We start from the raw sequence: 22,794 nt of genomic DNA on the forward strand, positions 1-22,794 counted from the left end.
AACATTGTGGAGTTCGCATTATCCTTTTTGCTTGCTGAGTCCACCTGTCTCATTTTACAGCTGGAGCAACTGGGCCCCAGAAGGCAATGGAACTGGATGGGTCGTGCTATCCATGGTGGTGCAGAGCAAGCCAAACTCTGTGAGGTCAGCTGAGGTCTTGTGTAACCCGGAGGAATTCTGGCACAAATTTCAAATCCTTTTCTAAATTCTGGCACCATTTCTGGTATCCATATGTCTATGCATACATAGAAGCTGAGGCAGAGAAACGCGTGAGAATTGCCAAGGTCTTAGAATCCTGAAAACAGTTGCTATATCCTGTTGCCATGACAACCCACTGAGGAAAGTACCTAGGTGCCAGACTTAGATTATTCTTTTTTTTCTTTTTGGGTCCCAGAGGAGTACCAGAGTGAGTTGATAACTCTTTTATTGCTACCTGGAGAGAAGACTTTCCCACCTGGTGCAGCATCCAATGGCAGATCAACGCTCCCAGAATGGTAACTGATGTGACCGTGGCTGGATTTATTTTCTTTAGAGACAAAGGTCTCTGATGATTGTTGTGTTATGAAAAATAAGAAGCTTGTATAAGCTAACATGTCTATGAAAACTTGTGATTTCTTTAAGCCTCAACTTCCTCCGCATTTATGAGGCTCCCTGCTTTATTTCTCCCCTCCTTGTTTTCCACCACAGCATCTGCTCCTTCCTGCAGAGGAAACATTTGTACTGTTCAAATGGTTGGACTATGAGTCACAGATTAGGCATGAGGGACTTTTCTGAATGATGTTGAGCAAGGCCTTAATTAAAAAGGAGGAAGAAGTTCTGGTGAGTGGGAGCAAGGTTGGGGTGTTGAGAGCCATGCAGAGTGCCAGCCTCTCCCTGTGTGTGACACTCTCCTTCTGGCAGGAAAGCATCATCTACTTTTAGGATGCAGAAGACGATATAAGACATCCTCTGGAAATTCTCAGAAGGGCATTGTGATGCTACCAGAACATGCACCTGGATGTTGGAATAAGATAACGATTGCCAACACTCCCATTGTGTTTCCTATGTGTCAGACACTATTTTAAACACTTTTATATTTTAATCCATTATATCTTCACAATAACTCAATGAAGTAGGTAGTAGAGAGGTTACGTCTCAAGATGGTAACTATACAGTTTGGCTGGTTTTATTTACTCTAGAGATGAAGGACTCTGATGATTGTTGTGATTTGAAAAATAAGGGGCTTGTGTAAACAAACAAGTCCATGAACACGCAGCTAAGTAAGTGGTGATTCCAGGATTCAAGTTGTGGCAAAATGTGCCCTTGCCCACCGTGCCATGTCACCTCTGCTGAGATGTAGCAGTCTATCCATTTAGTGCTAGATAGACACCGTATACCTACGTCACCACTTGTTCAACAGACTACCAATTTCATGATTTTTTTGCTCTGCTCCAAAACTCCTTTGGCCACCATCTCCTCTCCCCAACCCCTGTATTTTACCTCATGCCTTAGTTAAGAGATGAATTCTTTCTCAACTGGCCAGTCCAACAATCAAGTATCATATTCCCCTGCCTCTCATGTTGGTTTTATTCAATCCATTCCCCACATTGCAACCAAAGAGATGTGTTAGAAACATGTCTCAGATCTTTCCCATTTCTGTTTTAAAACCCTGCAATGCTTCCCCATCCTTCCCTGGATCTCAAACCTTCAACAGACTATCCTTGTGTCTTATGCATGCTTTTGCTACATTTGGGGTTTTCTCTATTGTAATTGCCTATTTGTACTGGGCTAACTGTGACTTAATCCAAGGCAGCATTTTTGTTCTTTATCCTTGTTTCTCCACTTCCTAAAACACCTCCTGATCTCTGATAAACATAGAAGATGACAAAGGAAGTTTATTTAATGACTATTGAATTAAAATAGCTAGTTAAATTTTGGTCTCTATGTTAGGAAGCTGCTATAATGTATTTCTGATTGTATTTTAAGCTTCATTATGATATTAACATTTTATAATATTACATTCATCTCACAGAACAATTAAAGAACATGAATCTGACAGCCACAATTAATATACTACTCTGGAGACAAAATTTTCTCAATCATAAAACAAGTGGCTGTAAGTCTCAATCTAGGAGTCATTCTCTGAAGCATGTTTTTGTTTTTGTAAATTAATACCTGTTTTTTTCTTTAAGTACCAAAAACCATGCTCATTCTGCTCATTTAACACTGCTCTAATTGCTTTTAACAAACATGATCCATTAATCCCATATGTCATAATATATCTTACTAGAGAACATTGTTTCCTAGTCTCAGTCATCATCAGACACTGCATTGAAAACCATGCTTTAAGTTATTATTAGATGGTTCAGTGAGGAAAAAACAGGAAATACTCTGTTTCTTAAGGAGAACTTCTTCATTCTACTTCCTTCATGGGTCTTCCTTCTTCTCCCTCAGTTCCCACATTCAGTGGCTGTTGAACCCACCTCCTCCTCAACTTCACTGCAACCACTTCTCCCCTGGCCTAGTTGTCTCTCAGTGGCAACTTTGGTTTCCTCCCTACTCATGCTCTTCTCTCTTGTCTTATCCATTCACAGTACCTTCAGAGTGTTCCCTCTAAAGAGCAAAGCTTACCATGTTATTTCCTCATTTAAATCCCTTTTCACAGTTGCCCTGATCCAAGTACAGAAGCCCAGCATTCAAGGCCTTCTACTGTTTGGCTAACAGAAAGTATTTACTGGGTGTGGGGAACAAAAGAAGTACAGCCCTTTAGATGTATTAACTCTTTGATCCCTTGATCACTCCCTAACTCTCAAGTTTTAAAACTGCCTGGGGGTTCAGTTGGTTAAGCGTCTACCTTCAGCTCAGGTCATGATCCCAGGGTCCTGGGATCCAGACCCACGTTCGGCTCCCTGCTCAGTGGGGAGCCTGCTTCTCCCTCTCTCTCTGGCTGTCGCTCTGCCTGCTTGTGCTCTCCCTCTCTCTCTCTCTATCTGTCAAACAAATAAATAAAATCTGTAAAAACAAAACAAACAAAAAACTTTCTCAATTCATGTTGTGCCTGTGTAGTGTGATGGATGTAGTTCAAAAAATTTTGTTCAGATTCCTTCCTCTTCCATTTGCTTCCCATCTCACCTTCTCAACTGGCTATTCATCTTTTAAATCTCATTATGGGTCCATTATTTGCTCCCTAAAAGCCTTCCTTCTCTTTCAAAGGCAAGCAAGAAGTTGCGTGTGTGTTTCCACAGCACCTTACATAACATCTGAATGTTATAGTCACTGTGCTGAACTGCCATTGTCTCTTTCTGGACATATAATTATCTGACTCTCTAAAGGGGCTATGTTTCATGCTTTATCTGTCTTTGCATCCCACTCATTTCCAGTGGAGGTCCAATGAGTACTTTAGAATAGAGTGGGTACTTTCCTGAGTATTCATGAAAAAGAGTATTTGCCAATAGTGTAAGAAGCATGTAAGCAGAAGCAAGAAAGAGAAGAAGGTAGAGATTAAATTAGAAGGACCAGGTCTAAATTATGTAAAAGCTTGAAACAACAGAGAAGTAGATAAAAGAATAAAGGAGAATAAAAATTACTCAATTGGCTAGTTTTCTGTGGTATATTTGGAAGATGTTATTAGGGGATGAGAGCTGTAGGAGAATTAGTGCTATTATAGGCAAAGAAGAGCTACTTATGTTCTTGAGTGGGGCAGGGGATTAACTAAATTGACAATTAGGAAAGATTATTTAAGCAGTTGTTAGAGAAGAACAAATAATCTATTGCATACTCTAAAAATTAATCACGGTATATTTGAATGATAGAGTATTATACAACAGTGAAAAAGAATGAACTAGAAGTATGTATGTTACCACAGACAAACCTCTGAACATGATGCTGGGAATAAAAAGAGCATGACAACATTTACATGAAATGCAAAATATGAAAAAAATAGTAGTTATTGTTTAAAGAAACAAATATGAACAAAATTTTATACCTTTCCATTTAAAAGTCATTCTTGGGAAAGATAAAAAATGAACTCTGTTGGCCTGTTGTTATTTGTGGATAATGAGACTGTGATTGCAGAAGAATGGACAAGGGACTTCAACATCTTCTAATGTTTTATTTCTCATTCTGAGTGATAGGTGTAAGGATATTGGATATTTATTCTCAATATACTTCATATTGTAGAAATATTTTATAATAATAGTATTAATGAATAATCAGAAAACAATGGAAACATATCTTAATGCTTTTCAATATACTTTGTTGTAAATGCAACTGCAGGTAGAAAAGGGAAAGAAAAGATCCAAGTAATTACTGTGAGAAAGCAAGAAAAAAAAAAAGAGTTAAGATCTTTGGTGAAACATTCCAAGGCAACAAAGTAAAAAAGAGTGAAGTCAGCGGAATCACTTAGGCAAGTGACATCCTGGTGAGAGCGTTTCACATTCCTAACAGAGTTGTGACAGTTAGATATAAAGAGATCTGAGAAATAGCAAGGAATGTAAAAGTGTTGGAAGAATGAGAAATGAGGAAAACCAGGGGAAAGTTGGTAAAATCCGAGCATGGGTGATAGCTACAAACACGTGAGGAGTGAGTTCATTGAGGGACAGTGCCTTGAAGAGAAGTACTGAAGAGCTCGAGACAATGCATACTTAGTGAGCCTGGCAGGAAGGAGAGCCAGCAAAGGAAAAGTGTGTTTATTTGCTGGCAAAGGCTCCAGAGACAAGTCAGCTCTTTATTGAGTTCGAACATAAGGAGAAGTACCCAAGAATGTAAGCCTTTCATCACATTTGTTTCATCTGTCACTTTATTTACTTTCTCTTGAGAACTGAAATGGAGAGAGATCTGAGCAAATTTGAAATTTGGTATTTTATAATGCTAAGTCCAGAGCTTCTAAATCGTTTTGAAAAATCATCAAGTCTGTTAGAGATTTATTTAGAACACTTTTTAAAAATGTGCCCGTCTCTTAAGTTTTAAATCACTCTTCCCTCCTCTACACATTGTCACCTACATTTGACTTTCAATAAGAAAAAGAAAATCATGATTATCATGAACAGTTGTTGGGAGGTTTCTATAAAACAGGGTCAATGCCAAGCCTTGTACATAGGTGACCCCATCTGACCTTCACAACTTTATAAGCAAATACCTAATCAGCAACTATGGAGCATCTACCATGTGCAGACACTGTTCTGGGTGCTGAACATACCACAGTGAACCAAATAGACCCAAATTCCTGCCCACGTGGAGCTTCTATTCTTGTGGGTGTGAAGAGGTCATAAACAGAGTAATTGGTATAATAGAACAAATAGTTATTTTGTACTGGCAGAGGTAATGAGAGAAAGGGCGTGGTGTTCAACTTCCAGTAAGATGGTGAGAGAAGGCCTCACTAAGAAGACAGTCATAGTGGAGTCTGGACATAAGGAATCAGCTGTAAGAATAATGTGGGAAGCAAACTTGGGGCACGAGGGCACAAGCACTAAAGGTCTCACAATTCTAACACATGGTGGCTGATTGTCTGGAGGTTGTGTACTCTGAGGGTGAGCAAAGCAGGGTGAGCAAGGGTTAAAGAGAAAGGAAAGTGGAGAAAGAGAAAGGAGAGCAGGGAGGTGAGAAGGATCCCTGAGACACTGGGAGGCTCTCTGAGTGAGGTGGGAAAGCCTTGGTAGGTTCTGAGCAGACGAATGACCTGATCTGAGTTCTGTTTTAGCAGAATGAATGGAAGAAACAAGGGCAGAAGGAGTAGTGCTCAGGTTGGGAGCAGGTGGCGACTTAGACTAGAGTGGGAGCTGTGAAGTTAGACGGAGCCACATGTTTCTGGCAGAACATGTTTTGGTTGTGATATGAGTATGAAACTGCTTGCTAATCTATGTGTGATTTTAAGGCCAACATACTTGTTAGGTCTAATTGATGGGCCTTTTTTTTTTTTTTTGCCTCTCCTCCCCGCCTTTTTTTTAAACAATTGAGAAATCGCCATTGTCCCACACACTATGACTACACTGTGTATATAGATGGTTGCATACTAAATTCTCTTCTAGGCTTTTGTTTTTCATTGGACAACTAAAATAAAATTAATTCCATTGGCTCTATTGCATTGGCATTTTCATGATGTCAAATCAATGTCTCACTTTATTAAAAACGTAAGCACAGTCTCATCTGTAGAACTCTCCTCTGATTGTGAGTTATTATTGTGAAAAGAAGTATATCTATATTACCGGTAATTATTACAGATCCAGACCTGGGGTGACTTTGGACATGTTGACATCAAAACACACCTTACTGATGTCAGGTTTGCTTACCAACACATGAATTGCTAAATGCTGTTACTATGAATATTTACTTGGCATCAAAATAATGTAAATCTCAAGCAAATGCTATCACTAAAGTAATTCAATAATCCCTGGTAATAAACCAGCCAGCCAGGTGATCCAGGATATATCTTTATATTGTTTAAAATTACTTTCCACAGAAAGCACAAAAATAACAATAATTAGCTCAGATAAGGATTAATAACTTACTGGCTCTTATCATAATATGTCAATATCAATATCAAAATATATCAGTAATATTTTATCATAAAAATAATGTGATTCTATTTGTTTTCCCCTCTAAAAAGTTGATATATTAGTCACATACTACTACACTAATACTATGTAACAAATTACTTCCAAACTCAGTAGCTTGAAATAGCTATCATTCATGTCCATGGATCTCAGCGTTTGTAGGTCTGCTCAAGCTTTGGCAAAGCTTAGCAGGGCGGTTCTGCTTCAGGTTGCAGACTCATGAATAAGCTGAGAGACACTGCTTCATGTCTTTATTTCCCTTAAGCCAGTGAGCTAGCTGGGGTGCCTTCTTCTCAGAACAATGACAAGGTGGAGTAGGGAATGGCCAATGGGAAAAGTTCATTCCAAGCAGGGGCGTGCTTCAGCTGGTTGCACTTATTTATAAGAGTTGACTGTTACATTTTCAGCCTTTTGTGAGCTGCTTGTTAAAAACAGCTATTATTAAAACTTAAATTATACAAAGAAACAGTTAAATATATTAAAAACAAAGACAGATATTCAAAACTCATTTTTTATAAAATGAGTTTTGAATATAAAATGTTTTATAAAACAAATTTTCTAATTATTTTAGAAACAATAAGATATAATTATTTTCTAATAATAATTTTCTAATAAATTATTTTCTAATCATTTTAATTAATAATAAAATGTTATATTAATAATAATAATAAAATTATTTTCCAATAGTTTTTTTTTACTTTAATTTTTTATTTTTTATAAACATATATTTTTATCCCCAGGGGTACAGGTCTGTGAATCACCAGGTTTACAGACTTCACAGCACTCACCAAAGCACATACCCTCCCCAATGTCCATAATCCCACCCCCTTCTCCCAAACCCCCTCCCCCCAGCAACCCTCAGTTTGTTTTGTGAGATTTAGAGTCACTTATGGTTTGTCTCCCTCCCAATCCCATCTTGTTTCATTGATTCTTCTCCTACCCACTTAAGCCCCCATGTTGCATCACCACTTCCTCATATCAGGGAGATCATATGATAGTTGTCTTTCTCTGCTTGACTTATTTCGCTAAGTATGATACGCTCTAGTTCCATCCATGTTGTCGCAAATGGCAAGATTTCATTTCTTTTGATGGCTGCATAGTATTCCATTGTGTATATATACCACATCTTCTTGATCCACTCATCTGTTGATGGACATCTAGGTTCTTTCCATAGTTTGGCTATTGTGGACATTGCTGCTATAAACATTCGGGTGCACGTGCCCCTTTGGATCACTACGTTTGTATCTTTCGGGTAAATACCCAATAGTGCAATTGCTGGGTCATAGGGCAGTTCTATTTTCAACATTTTGAGGAACCTCCATGCTGTTTTCCAGAGTGGCTGCACCAGCTTGCATTCCCACCAACAGTGTAGGAGGGTTCCCCTTTCTCCGCATCCTCGCCAGCATCTGTCATTTCCTGACTTGTTGATTTTAGCCATTCTGACTGGTGTGAGGTGATATCTCATTGTGGTTTTGATTTGTATTTCCCTGATGCCGAGTGATATGGAGCACTTTTTCATGTGTCTGTTGGCCGTCTGGATGTCTTCTTTGCAGAAATGTCTGTTCATGTCCTCTGCCCATTTCTTGATTGGATTATTTGTTCTTTGGGTGTTGAGTTTGCTAAGTTCTTTATAGATTCTGGACACTAGTCCTTTATCTGATATGTCGTTTGCAAATATCTTCTCCCATTCTGTCAGTAGTCTTTTGATTTTGTTAACTGTTTCCTTTGCTGTGCAAAAGCTTTTGATCTTGATGAAATCCCAATAGTTCATTTTTGCCCTTGCTTCCCTTGCCTTTCGCGTTGTTCCAAGGAAGATGTTGCTGTGGCTGAGGTCAAAGAGGTTGTTGCCTGTGTTCTCCTCAAGGATTTTGATGGATTCCTTTTGCACATTGAGGTCCTTCATCCATTTTGAGGCTATTTTTGTGTGTGGTGTAAGGAAATGGTTCAATTTCATTTTTCTGCATGTGGCTGTCCAATTTTCCCAGCACCATTTATTGAAGAGGCTGTCTTTTTCCATTGGACATTCTTTCCTGCTTTGTCGAAGATGAGTTGACTGTAGAGTTGAGGGTCTATTTCTGGGCTCTCTATTCTGTTCCATTGACCTATGTGTCTGTTTTTGTGCCAGTACCATGCTGTCTTGATGATGACAGCTTTGTAATAGAGCTGGAAGTCCGGAATTGTGATGCCACCAACGTTGGCTTTCTTTTTCAATATCCCTTTGGCTATTCGAGGTCTTTTCTGGTTCCATATAAATTTTAGAATTATTTGTTTCATTTCTTTGAAAAAGATGGATGGTACTTTGATAGGAATTGCATTAAATGTGTAGATTGCTTTAGGTAGCATAGACATTTTCACAATATTTATTCTTCCAATCCAGGAGCATGGAACATTTTTCCATTTCTTTGTGTCTTCCTCAATTTCTTTCATGAGTACTTTATAGTTTTCTGAATATAGATTCTGTGCCTCTTTGGTTAGGTTTATTCCTAGGTATCTTATGGTTTTGGGTGCAATTGTAAATGGGATGGACTCCTTAATTTCTCTTTCTTCTGTCTTGCTGTTGGTGTAGAGAAATGCAACTGATTTCTGTGCATTGATTTTAAATCCTGACACTTTAGTGAATTCCTGTATAAGTTCTAGCAGTTTTGGAGTGGAGTCTTTTGGGTTTTCCACATATAGTATCATATCATCTGCGAAGAGTGATAATTTGACTTCTTCTTTGCCGATTTGGATGCCTTTAATTTCCTTTTGTTGTCTGATTGCTGAGGCTAGGACCTCTAGTACTATGTTCAATAGCAGTGGTGATAATGGACATCCCTGCCGTGTTCCTGACCTTAGCGGAAAAGCTTTCAGTTTTTCTCCATTGAGAATGATATTTGCGGTGGGTTTTTCATAGATGGCTTTGATGATATTGAGGTATGTGCCCTCTATCCCTACACTTTGAAGAGTTTTGATCAGGAAGGGATGCTGTACTTTGTCAAATGCTTTTTCAGCATCTATTGAGAGTATCATATGGTTCTTGTTCTTTCTTTTATTGTTGTGTTGTATCACATTGACTGATTTGCGGATGTTGAACCAACCTTGCAGCCCTGCAAGAAATACCACTTGGTCGTGGTGAATAATCCTTTTAATGTACTGTTGAATCCTATTGGCTAGTATTTTGGTGAGAATTTTCGCATCTGTGTTCATCAAGGATATTGGTCTATAGCTCTCTTTTTTGATGGGATCCTTGTCTGGTTTTGGGATCAAGGTGATGCTGGCCTCATAAAATGAGTTTGGAAGTTTTCCTTCCATTTCTATTTTTTGGAACAGTTTCAGGAGAATAGGAATTAGTTCTTCTTTAAATGTTTGGTAGAATTCCCCTGGGAAGCCGTCTGGCCCTGGGCTTTTGTTTGGAGATTTTTAATGACTGTTTCAATCTCCTTACTGGTTATGGGTCTGTTCAGGCTTTCTATTTCTTCCTGGTTCAGTTGTGGTAGTTTATATGTTTCTAGGAATGCATCCATTTCTTCCAGATTGTCATATTTTTTGGCGTAGAGTTGTTCATAGTATGTTCTTATAATAGTTTGTATTTCTTTGGTGTTAGTTGTGATCTCTCCTCTTTCATTCCTGATTTTATTTATTTGGGTCCTTTCTCTTTTCTTTTTGATAAGTCTGGCCAGGGGTTTATCAATTTTATTAATTCTTTCAAAGAACCAGCTCCTAGTTTCGTTGATTTGTTCTATTGTTTTTTTGGTTTCTATTTCTCCAATAATTATTTTCTAATTATTTTTTACATTTTCTTGAGGTCATTTAGGTCTATTATACATGTATGGTAGAGGCCGAGGGCAGGCTGCCTCCAGATGGGCCACTTTGGCATACTGATTATTTTAAATAAAAGTTACTTAAGAGACAGCCTGTGCAGGAAGGACACTCAGACCCCTGTCCCCCTGACAACAGGAAATAAAACTCGGCATGAAGAGTGCCCCCCCTGTACCAAGAGGTAAAGAGACATCCTTATCACCAGAGATGGGAAATTTAGAGCCCAGAAGTGTATTCAAACAACCCTTGTTTCTTTTTATTAATTTACTACCCCAACCCAAATTCTGTTCAGAGTTTCTTACTAATTGAAGCTTACCAAGTTAAGTTGTCTTTGTCCTATCAATTCCTCAGATTTATTGTCCTTTTTTCTTAAAAGTATAAAAAACTGCCTGCCTTGGTCATTTCTTTAAGTCCCAATTTCATTACTGGAACTCCTGTAATAAATCTTTAGGTTTTTCTCCTGTTAATCTGTCTTATGTCAATTTCATTCTAGTCCAGCTGGAAGAGCTTGAAGGGTGGAGGAAGAATGTTTCCTTCCCTTCTGTAGGCATCCTATAAAATACTCTTGTTACGACATAAAATGCCATTGTTACTACATACTACATGAGACCAGTGTCTCACGGGTAGCTTGAAATAGGCTGTGGTGGGAGTATTTATACCATGGAAATCATTAACTGTACCAAATCAGAAACTTTTTCCTTAGGTTGTTCAGCAATTGGCTCTGCACTTAGGCTGTTTAAGAAGTGGAGAGCCAGACAAACCATAAGTGACTCTTGATCACACAAAACAAACTGAGGGTTGCTGGGGGGAGGGGGTTTGGGAGAAGGGGGTGGGATTATGGACATTGGGGAGGGTATGTGCTTTGGTGAGTGCTGTGAAGTCTGTAAACCTGGTGATTCACAGACCTGTACCCCTGGGGATAAAAATATATGTTTATAAAAAATAAAAAATTATTAAAAAAAAAAAAAAAAGAAGTGGAGAGCCAGTTGTTACACACTTTCAAGCACAGCATTCATTTACTGCCTTTGCTTGCATCAAGTCTGCGAATATCCTATTGGCCAAAATCAAGCGGTGGTGAAGGGCACTCTACTTTTAGTGGAAGAGATGGCAAAATGAGGGGCAAATGTGCATACAGACAGGAGGGTGACTTGCTGAAGGTAATAATTCAATTCTAGCACAGTTGGGAAAACAGGTTCAGTTGGTACAAACAGGCCGTCAGTGTGTCCATGTATGTGTGAACCTGAGTGTGTACATATAACTTTGATTTTCCTCAAAAGTCATTTTTCCTCATTATTTCTAACATTCCCAGAGGAAGATAAATATTTAAAAGTGATCATTTGAATAACAAAATAGATTTTCATCTATTTGTATTTATAAAATGCTCTTTAATTATGGTGGTACACAAACCTAAATAGTCTGGTAAGGGTTGCTTGTTTATGATTCCTAAACTCTTATTAATAAGCATACTTCCTGGTAAAACTTTATTCCATTTTATTTTTTTTAATATTTTATTTATTTATTTGAGACAGACAGAGAGAGATCACAAGTAGGCGGTGAGGCAGGCAGAGAGAGGGGGAAGCAGGCTCCCTGCTGAGCAGAGAGCCGGGACTCTATCCCAGGACCCTGAGATCATGACCCCAAGATCATGAGCCAAAGGCAGATGCTTAACCCACTGAGCCACCCAGGTGCCCCAGTTTTATTCCATTTTAAATCAATCATATTCCACCCCAGCCATGATTCTTCCCACATAGTGCAAAGCTGACATGGCCTATGAGAAAAAGCCTCCAAGCTCAACTCTAAGAATGTTAATAGGCTTACTTTCCTTACATGAAGATTTATCTGTTAATTGGAAATAGCATTCCCAGCTGCACTGAGAATGTTTTCTGAACAAAGGGAGGAGGACATCTTAAAGATTGCAGTGGAAGTCAAGGCAAACCATAATTTACATTTCAGAATATGAATGCTCCGGGGAAGCCTTCTTCCCCTGCTGCTTAGAACTTTGATTGGCATTTCAATAGGACTCCACCAAATTGGAGGTTGGTCCCAGGAAACCCATCCTCATGGTTACCAATGACTGTAATTCCAGGCGTCTGCTCTGAGAAAATAATGTCTATGAGAACAGGACATTTAAAAAGTCAAGACAACTTGAAAGCCAATGAGAACCAACCCAAGGAGGAGAGCAAGGACATGAGTACTGGGGATTTGTAGAAATGAGATATATTTCTAATTCAAGTTAATCCTGCTTATGTGGTTGTCAATTAAATGGCAAAAAGTAAATATATTTCATTTATTTCCCACCCTCACCCCAAACTCATCTCCTCCAGAGAGGATTATCTACCATAATCTCTTCTTAGATTTAAAGCATTATAAAAATTGTAGTTTGGGAATATAAAATTGCTAGAATTTCTTGGATAAAAATTTTATTTTGGATGTTAAATTTTAAAATCTGGCCTCTTCAGCTTTGAAAATCATAAAAAAGGAAAGAAATTGAGGTACCTCAGAGTTATTCTCAACTTCTTCCTCCCTACACAGTCACAAAGTTCTATACCACTCCTTCAATTCTCCAGAGCTTAGTGCTAATCATGCTTTACCTGCTGGACCAGCTGTGACCTCTCCCTGAAACCTAATTCCCATCTAGGACAGAGCCCCCCTCCCTGCCTTCCTGCATTCCCTCTCCTGTCTCTTTCATTTTACTTCTTCTTCCCTTTTCTTTGGTCTTTAATCATTTTTATGAAGATCAAGTAATCTGTGAATTATGAAGATAAAGATATGAACTATGAAGATAAAGTAATCTGCGAATGAATGGAAATAGGTACAAACAAGAAAATACCTGCTGACATGGAGAAATCTAGTTTGCAGGGTGAGCAAAAGAAAGCTGTTTCCCCAAAATGTTATCAATAGTACATCAACACATTCATTTATTAAAGAGTCTATTTGGACTCCAGTGATTTAAAGTGAAATTCATCATAAAGATCACCTCCAGTTAATTATTCATAGGTCTTTCTCCATTGAATCTGGCATTTATTTATAAATCCTCATGCTAATATTATGGTGGACTAATTATTATTTCTTTAGAGTGTTTTTTTTTCTGATACCTACAAAGATCTTCTCATAATTTCATAAACATTTTCACTTTTCCTTCACTTTTTTTTTTTTTTCCTGGTGGGAGCAGATGAATTTTAAAATATCCTGGCCAGGAGTCTTTAAAAATTCTTTGGGGATTTCAATCAAGATGAATTTGACAACAATTGACAGCTTTATAATCTCATATTTTATCATCCTGTAATATGTATGTCATATTTCATTTCAATCTTATTTAATGCTTATTTAAAGCTTCATTGTTGTTTTCTCTTTGTAGGCTTACTCAAATTTTGGAGTTTTCCTCTTATTCCTAGGGCAAAAATCTAGCTTTCCAAATGAGCATTTTCAAAAATCACCAATTGTATTCTTGCCATCAATTGAAATGACATATTCTCTCTCTTCCCACAAACACTTTACTTTGTTACTGCAGGGAGTTACAACATTAGGGATGAAATTCTTATCCAGATTTTTTGCTAAAATTATTAGAAAGGGAAATTCACTTTTACCTGCAATTGCTAAGCTAATAAGATGCAAATCTAGAAATGCTTGCTGTAGTTTTTCCCAACAAGCACCAAATCAACATTTGAAAAGGACCACAGGTTTTAAGGACATCACTTGAAAAACTTGAACTCATTCACGTCTCAACTAAATCTACTCGATGGACCCTTGCATATAGTGAATCAAAATCCCCCCACCTTTATTTTAATTGATTAAGCTTGTCATTTGCCACTAATAGAAATAGACATACAGTGTTTTGTGTTCAATTTTTTGATTTTGTAAAATTATTATTATAAAGATAAATTGCATTTTGCAGGAGGTTGGAAACAAACATACACTTTCCACCTCACTCTCCAGGGATGGTTTACATTAAGGTTAATGCAGTTTGTCTGTTATATTTCCTCTGATTACTTCTTGCTACACAGGGACAATAATTTAAACGTTCATTGGATAGATACTTGGGAGCTCTACTATTTGTGTCCGTTTGTTCATTTTTATATCACAGTCAGGAGAACGGCATCTATGATTTATTTTTGTAACTTGTGAAGTTTTTCTTTGCAGGTTAATATCACATCATACAGTATCACATGTGATGTGGGAAACAAAGGCAAACGAAAAATTTCCTCCCTACTTACAGCCCATTCACAAGTCCTTGAAATAAGCAAAGTGACTTTCCTCTAGGAACACATTTGCCTGGATACTAATACTTTGTTAAGAGCAAAAGGCAATTTTAGCCCAGCCCCAGGATCCAACCCCCAGGATTCTGTAAGTCTACATTAACATATAAATATTCCTTTGGAAACTTCCTGTATCTATATCCTTGGTATCCTTGATACATGTTGGCAATCATCCCCCAAGCATATGACCTACTGATATACATCTGAAGAGTCTCATGACTCAGGTTTTATCAGACAGTAGTAAATGATTTTTTCTCAACATCAGTTAGACCCCTCAAGATTCTGGAAACCTTGCTTTCAAAATTCCTTAGAAACTTAGCTATCCCTAACCCCTTCCAATTTGAATGTATATAATTGGCCACTCCTCACGACCCCAGTGCAGCTCTTTCTGCCCAATGGTCCTATCCCCCTGTTTTAATAAAACTATCCTTTTGCACCAAAGACAACTCAAGAATTCTTTCTTGGCTGTGGTTTCTGAACCCTCTCTTTTCTTACATCAACATGTACTTGCTGAGCATATTTGCTAAGAATTAATGTTCTATATTTACTAGATTCAAAGATTCTTTCTTTCCTTCATCCTTTTATTCCTACCGCATCTATGAAATAAGACTTGTTCATGTTAGTCTTCAAATTTCCTCTACGTCTACCTTTATGGGTTTTTTTCCTTTATTTTCTGATCTGCCAACAACTTCTGAGGGAGGGACATGGAATTGCCCTATTTTTATCACAGTTTTTGCTTTATTGATAAAAAAGATATGTTGTTGAGACCCTAAATATTGAAGAAGAATGATTTCTCTTCAGATCCTTTATCCTACTTGCCTGATGTCAATTTTGGTTTGTTAATACTGCTTCACTTTTTTCTATTCAACATTTCCTTGGTATAACCTAGTTGTGACTGTGTGTGAGTGTGTGTGTATGTACGTGCGTATTGGGTTGTGAAACCATGCATGAGTAAAATGTCTATTTAATATGCAAGATAGACCAATGAGTTTTAATATAACAGTATGAAAAATTTCATTGATATGGTTTCAGGTTCTACATTTTAACTAACATTTACAAAATGAGCACTTGTGAAGAGTAGGCGTAGTTTCAGAGAAGAATATCCATATTTATCTGAAAAGGCTCTGAAAAATCACCCTCCCTTTTCCAACTGCCTGTATGTATGAGGCCAATTTATTTTTTCACTTACTTTAACCAAAACAAAAGGGCACAAAGTTCATTTCATGCAGAGGCACTGTGAGAATCCAGTTGTCTTCTATTAAGTCAGAAATTAAAGATATTTATAAAAGGTAAAACTATGCTTTCTTCTCACTAAATTCATTTTGGTTTGGGGAAATGTAGTCATTTTTTAATGTGTAATTTGTTAAGATTTAATGGATTTATTAATGTTATATTAAGTTAATGAATGAATATTTTCAATATTTTAATTTTTTATGTTTTTAATTTATTTATTTATTTATTTGAGAGAGAGAGAGAAAGTGTGCACACACAAAAAAGGGGCAGAGGGAGAGGGAGAAGCAGACTACCCACTGAGTAAGAGCCCGGTGCGGGGCTCAGTTCCAGGACCCTGGGATTATGACCCAAGCTGAAGGCAGATTCTTAACAACTGAGCCACCCAGACACCCCCCAATATTTTTAGTTTTCATTTTGAAGCCATTTAATAGGGATAGCTATAACCCACAGGAGTAAAACAGGTGGAGGCTACTTGGTGAGTCATTCACAAATTGGTCACGTGGGTAGGCATCTTCAATCAAATGTCTTTTTTCTTAAATTGCTGCTGAAACTTAATTGCCGTTTAGTAGAACCACAAAAAGCGTACTCATGATTTTTGTTTTTTTCTAGTTATCTATTCTGATGTAGCCTAATGCTATGTAGCCATTGCTACATAAGCCTGCTGTCTTTACCTACTGGGGTGAGACGCAAATACCAGAAAGGATTAAATACTTGACTCAGGGTATCACTGTCTTGTTATTTGCTTCCACTTTGATTTTATTCACATGAATGCTATTTTTTGGTTTGAAGATGGTCAAGGTCTCCTGACCATGCTCTCACACATCTGCAGCAGACTAACTGCTTGGGGCAAACTCTGAGTACAGCTCCAAGGAGTTAGAAATTAAAAAAATAAATAAACAGGGGTTCATGTGTTGGCATGTTGGAATTCTAGGCAACCAAAGGGAAAACCCTGGAAAAATCATTTTATCTGTAATAATGAAAGCTTGAGATCTTTGAGACACTGGAGGTGGTTAAAAGGACCTGCAAATTGCAGTCTGGGAGATTTCCTCAAAATGCCTCTTCCACAGCTAGCCTCCTAATGCACCTTTCAGAGGCTCAGCTGGTTCCTATAATGGTTTTTAAAAGGTTATATTCCCATGTAAGGATTTTACCCCTTTCTTCTGTAAGCAACTATTACTGAAAGTATAACAAAGTAGACCTTTGAAGTGGGGGGGGAATCAAACATTGAAGACATACAAAGAAAGATTTCCAATTTAGAAGATGCAGACTTTATTTCTGGGGACCAGTCATGTCCAGTAAATTCTGATGGCAGTTTGATGGCACTGGCGGATAGGACATAACCACCAGTATGTTAATTTTGGGTCCTAATAACTGTTTCCAATTGTAGTTAAACTAATTTCCTCAAGCAATGGTTCTCAAAGTGTCCCCGGACTAGCCCTATCAGCATTACTGGGGACCTACTAGAAATATTAATTCTCAGGATCTACCCCATTTCTACTGAATCAGAAACTCTGGAGATGTGTGTGTCTCAGTCATTTTTAACAAATTTCCCCCATGGGATTCTGAGGCATACTACAGTTTAGGAAGCACTCTCTTGGAATATGTCTCCAGAAAGAATGTCATCAGAGGTCAAGACTGTCTTACTCTCCCCTGAGATGTTTCTATTTCTCCTTTACATACTTCTTTATAATTAAACAATGTTTATATACAACTGCAAAGGACTGGCAGAAATTTCCAAAGCACCAGAAACTGGGAATGAGGCAAAGCTGGCCCTTTGGCAAGTAACCTGGGCCCTTGATCTCTCCTTACAAGAAAGACATACAGGCTCTTAGAATCTCCCTGGCCAGCTGCTCCTCTAGCTTTTCCTACTTTCTCTGGCTTATCCTCACTTGGTGACCAACTCAAATTCTCTTGTTTCACTAATTTTCTCCGCTATGTGGGTCTTTGCTTTGTTCTCAACCCTGCGTGATCCCTCCATTCTGCTGTCTGTCTTTCCACCATCTCTTCTGATGGAAACAAGCTGAGAAGCAGGGGCATGTCTATGAGATGGGTATTTCCCAGGAAGGGTAATTAACCCTCTTCTGTCTGCTCTCAATCCATTTTTATTTAAATCTAGCATCTGCCTTCTGATGTATCCAGTGCAATTGCCATTTCAGGAACAAAGAAATCCAGACTGACAGAAGCTCAAAATTACTCCCAAGTGACACAATGCTCAAATGCTTCCTCTGGAAGACAAACCAATTTGCCTGCTTGCAAATACCTTGTGGCCTGTTCCTCACTGCACTACCTCCTATGTTTAGCCTCTCATTTTCTCCCTAACACCAGGACTGTACTTTTGTTTTGTGGGGACACATATTTGGGGCTTGGAAGTTACAGGTGTTACTGAGTTAGCTTAGTTCTATTATAAATGAAACAAAGCCAAACGCTTTTGTTTCAGATACAGATCACCAGGAAAACCATAAAACAGTTCTTAACCACTTAGCCTTTCTTTCCTCTTTTTTGGTATTCCCTCTGTGTTACTTTTTCATCTTCACTTTAAAAACACCCTTGGGAAATGCCATTGAAGATGAAGGGAGGAGCGAAAGATGGAGTTTATCCTGGCATGGTTTGCACTTTGAATATAAAACAAAAGAGGAAAATGGAACATAGGAAAAGGAAGAAAGCATTTGTGTGTGTCTGTGCCGTTGTTGTTGTTACTGTTGTTGTTTTTGCTTTAATTATAATATGAGTAGGACAAAAATTAGTGAACATTTTAAAGTTGAAAATACGGGTGCAAAAGAAGGAATGCGGTTGGTTATCTTTCTCCCTCTTGCACCACCAGTCCAGGGAAACGGCCTTCAAGCTGCTGCAGGAGGACTGGAGCAGGAGTAAGTCAGGAAGGAGGGCCCAGGGCTGCTGTCTGCTTTGCTGCAAGACATGTCACTAGGACTTAACAATGATCTTTCGCGGGGGCCCTTGCCTGTAGGCCTCATGAATGAGGACCTTTCCCAGAAGACTTCCGCAGTTATTTGCAAAATAAGGATCTCATGGCTAAACACTAACTTGAATTTAAATCCTGGCTTTCTTCATTTGGATCAGTGTGATTTGGGGCAAGTAAATCCATATCTGAGTCTTTTACTTCATTTGCTACCTAAGAGTGATTTAAGGTCTGGGTATGACCAAATTTCCTTATTGTGGGACATATTTGTGGGACTCAGTGTCAAAGAAGATGAGAAACGCCTTGCTCAAAAATTATTGTAAATGTCCCAACAATTACAGCAGTACATTAAGGCAGGTATAGGGCTGCGGACAGGGCATCTGCTAGGCAAACCTGCTCTGTACATCCCTCTCCCCTAGGTAATCATCCATGAGGCCCCGGGGGGATGCGATGGTTCAAGAAGACCTTGACTGAGCTAATGTAAGTTGATGTGTGACTCTCTGCTGAGGGCCCGGCAGGCCTCACACCGTGCATAGACCTGCTATGCATAGGTTAAGCAATGGTTTGAAACACACACTCTGTTTTGGATATATTTAAATACATCTAATATGTAGCAGCTTCTTTTTTTTTTTTTTCAGTTTGAACCCTCAAGACTAAATGAGATAACAAATGTAGACTACATGCCCCATCATAGAAAAAAATCAGTATTTGCCCCTGATTTGTTCCTGGAATGCCCTGCAAGAGAATGGTAAGATTGCTTGCTATGGTGCAGACCCTCAAGTTCCAGAGCAGAGCTGGAACATGGGAACCTGCATTTTTGCCAAGTCTCCTGAGAGATTCTTATGCCATCAAAACTTTCAAACAACTATATAAACTCAATACCCATCAGCCCCCTCCTGATTTCAAAGATAAACTTACTGCATTATTCCTGTTTTAATGAACCTAGCTATTACCAAAGACAGGTGAATCTTAGCAATGACAACTCTTATTTCCTATAGCAATGACGATTAGTACAATAATTCTAATGACATAAGCAATGGCTCTCCAACATTTTCTATGTGTCAAGTTCTTATTAGGATTTCATTTAATCCCTTAATGACTACTGAGGTGGGTATTGCCATCCCTTGTTATAGGAAAGAAAATTGATGTTCAGAGACATTAAAGGACTTGTGGCTTGCAAGAGGCAGTGCTGGGATAAAAGGCTGGCTTTTTGACGGTCCAACATCCGCAGTGTTCCAATACGCTCAGCTACCTTTCTAAGCAGGGGGAAAAGGAAACAAAACCTACAAATGTGAATTTATGGGGTAAATTGTCCCCAGCAATTTATTTTCATTTTATGTGATATAGGTGTCTTGGCTTTCCTTGTAGTAAATTTGGAATTTGGAGAAGGAATTCTCTGGAGGTCTAAGGGATCTCTTGCTGAGCAAGAAGTACTGAAAGGAAGAGCATTATTGAACTGCACTGTATTCTCCTGTCTGAACCTAACCCCAGCATGCCTAGTGAGACATCTGTCACTGCTTTTTTTAGTTAATAATTCTAGCTAAAAATACTCCAAAGCCGACAAATACAAGAGACAAAGAAAGAGATACATTTTAAAAACTCTGAATGGAGGTATGAGAAATAAAGCTCCATGAGGCAGCTAAGAGGTAAAACCACAAAGAAGTTTTGTGTTGTGTCAATTTCTCTCTTTACTGAATGAGCTAGACAAAGAGAAGTGAATGAGCTTTTTTAAAAATTCGTTTTGTTTTACTTGTTTAAATTTTTAATTCCAGTTGACATACAGTGTTAATTTCTGGTATGTAATAACGTGACTCAGTACCTCCGAAGAGCACCCATTGCTCATCACGAGAAGAGCATTCCTCTATCCCGATCCCTTATTTAACCCATCCCTACAACCACCTCCTTTCTGGTAACCATCAGTCTGCTCTCTACAATTGACTCTGTTTCTCAGTTTGTTTCTCTCTTTTTTCCCCTTTGTTTTGTTTCCTAAATTCCACATATGAGAGAGATCATATGGTATTTGTCTTTTTCTGACTTATTTCACTTAGTATGATGCTCTCTAGCCCCAACCACATCATAGCAAATTGCAAGGTTTCATTCTTCCTTATGGCTGAATAATATTCCATGATATATATCCATATGTGTGTATGTGACATGTATATGTATATATACACATGTATGTATATGTACACACATGCTTACACACATATATGCACACACAATATATATACATGCAAATGTGTGTATATATATATATATCAAGCATATATAGTCAGTACATATATATATATCACGTCTTCTTTATCTATTCATCAATGGATGGACACTGGGACTTTTGAAATATCTGAACTATTGTAAATAATGCTGCTATAAAGATAGGAGTGCATGTGTCCCTTTGAATTAATGTCTTTGTATTTTTTGGGTAAATACTCAGAAGTGTGATTCCTGGATCACAAGCTAGTTCTACTTCCAACTTTGAGAAACTTCCATACAGTTTTCCAGAGTGACCACACTAGTTTGCATTCCCACTAACAGTGTAAGAGGGTTCCCCATTTTCTCCACATCCTTGCCATCCCCTGTTGTTTCTTGTTGATTTGAGCCATTCTGACAGGTGTGAGGTGATATCACATTGTATTTTTGATTTGCATTTCCCTGATGGTAAGTGATAATATCTTTTCATGTGTCTGTTGACCATCTGGATGTCTTCTTTGGAGAAATGTCTGTTCATGTCTTCTGCCCATTTTTTTACTTGGATTATTTGGGTTTTGGATGATGTGTTTTATAAATTCTTTATATATTTTGGATACTAACCCTTTATCAAACATATCATTTGCAAATGTCTTCTCCAATTCTAAAGGTTGACTTAGTTTTATTGATTTTTTCCTTTGCTATACAGAAGCTTTTTATTTTGACATAGTCCCATAGTTTATTTTTGCTTGAATGAGCTAATTTTTAATCTTCCCTTTTTATATATATGGAGAACAAGAAAGCAAGAAAGAGACTATATACTGATTGAACTTCTTTTTATTTTAGTTTTCATTCCTTACTCTTCAATGTGTGCCACAAGGGGAGACAGAAATATGGAAATTTGACACAGATAACATGGATCAAACTCCAGAGTTCTAATTTACTCCTGCAGATGCTTAATGGACTAAGCCACCCAGGTACTCCTGAACCTTTCTTAATTACAGAAAGTTTGTGCATATAGTTCTCTCTACTGTTTCTTCTTCTGCCATAAGATTGTATGATGAGTTATGTGCCAGTAGATGTCTAACAATCAGTTCTTCAGAGACAGGAGAAAATAAAATTGTAGCATTTGTTGATTTTCATATGGCTAATTAGCTCAAAATTTTTACCGTGAATGGATTTAAAATTTTGTGATGCTTGTCTTTATTGAGATGATAATATATTTTTTTCTCCTTTATTTTGTATAAGTAGTAAGTTGTATTACTTGACTTTAAATGACTTGGATTCCTGGGATAAATTTGACCTGACCTCGATGCATTTTCCTATTTACATATTGCTGAAATAGACTTGCATATATTTGTGAAGGATTTTTATATCTGTGATCAAAAGAGATAAAGATCCGTAGCTATCCACTCCTCTAGCATATTTTTCTGGACTTAGTATCAAATTAATGCTGGTCTTATGAGTTAAAGTATTTCTTTTTCTACTGATTTCTAAATAAGTCACTGTAGGATTAGTATTCTTTCTATAAATGTTTGATTTAATTTGCCTGTGAAGTAATCTCTGCTTATATTTCTTTGGGGAAACTTAACTACCTTTTTATTTTACCAGATTTAATAGATATAGAGTAACTCAGATATTCTATTTTATGTTAATTTTGGTAACTTGTGTCTTACAAAAAACTTATCTGTTTCATTTAAATTGAAGGATTTCTTGGCATAAGATTTTTTTCAAATATTCTCAAATTACCCATATAATTCTCATGGGGATTGAAGATCGCCCCATTTTACTCCTGATATTGTTAAATTTTTGAAGTATACTTCTGCTTATTAAGCAACTCTAGACTGTTCGTATTTCTACTTTCAATATCTTT

The 22,794-nt window shown here is 37.7% G+C and overlaps 1 long non-coding RNA gene across 1 annotated transcript in view; it reads left to right on the top strand.

Moving 5' to 3' along the window:
- The first annotated feature begins 359 nt into the window (after positions 1–359).
- The window catches only part of LOC116600711, a 33,494-nt gene continuing 11,059 nt past the window's right edge, over positions 360–22,794 (top strand). Inside the window, exons 1-3 of the long non-coding RNA XR_004289770.1 lie at positions 360–494; positions 19,373–19,482; positions 21,768–21,898. This is a non-coding gene — a long non-coding RNA (uncharacterized LOC116600711). The remainder of the gene's footprint in view (positions 495–19,372; positions 19,483–21,767; positions 21,899–22,794) is intronic.

The sequence above is a fragment of the Mustela erminea genome, chromosome 1 (assembly GCF_009829155.1).
Source record: "Mustela erminea isolate mMusErm1 chromosome 1, mMusErm1.Pri, whole genome shotgun sequence".
Taxonomy (NCBI): domain Eukaryota; kingdom Metazoa; phylum Chordata; class Mammalia; order Carnivora; family Mustelidae; genus Mustela; species Mustela erminea.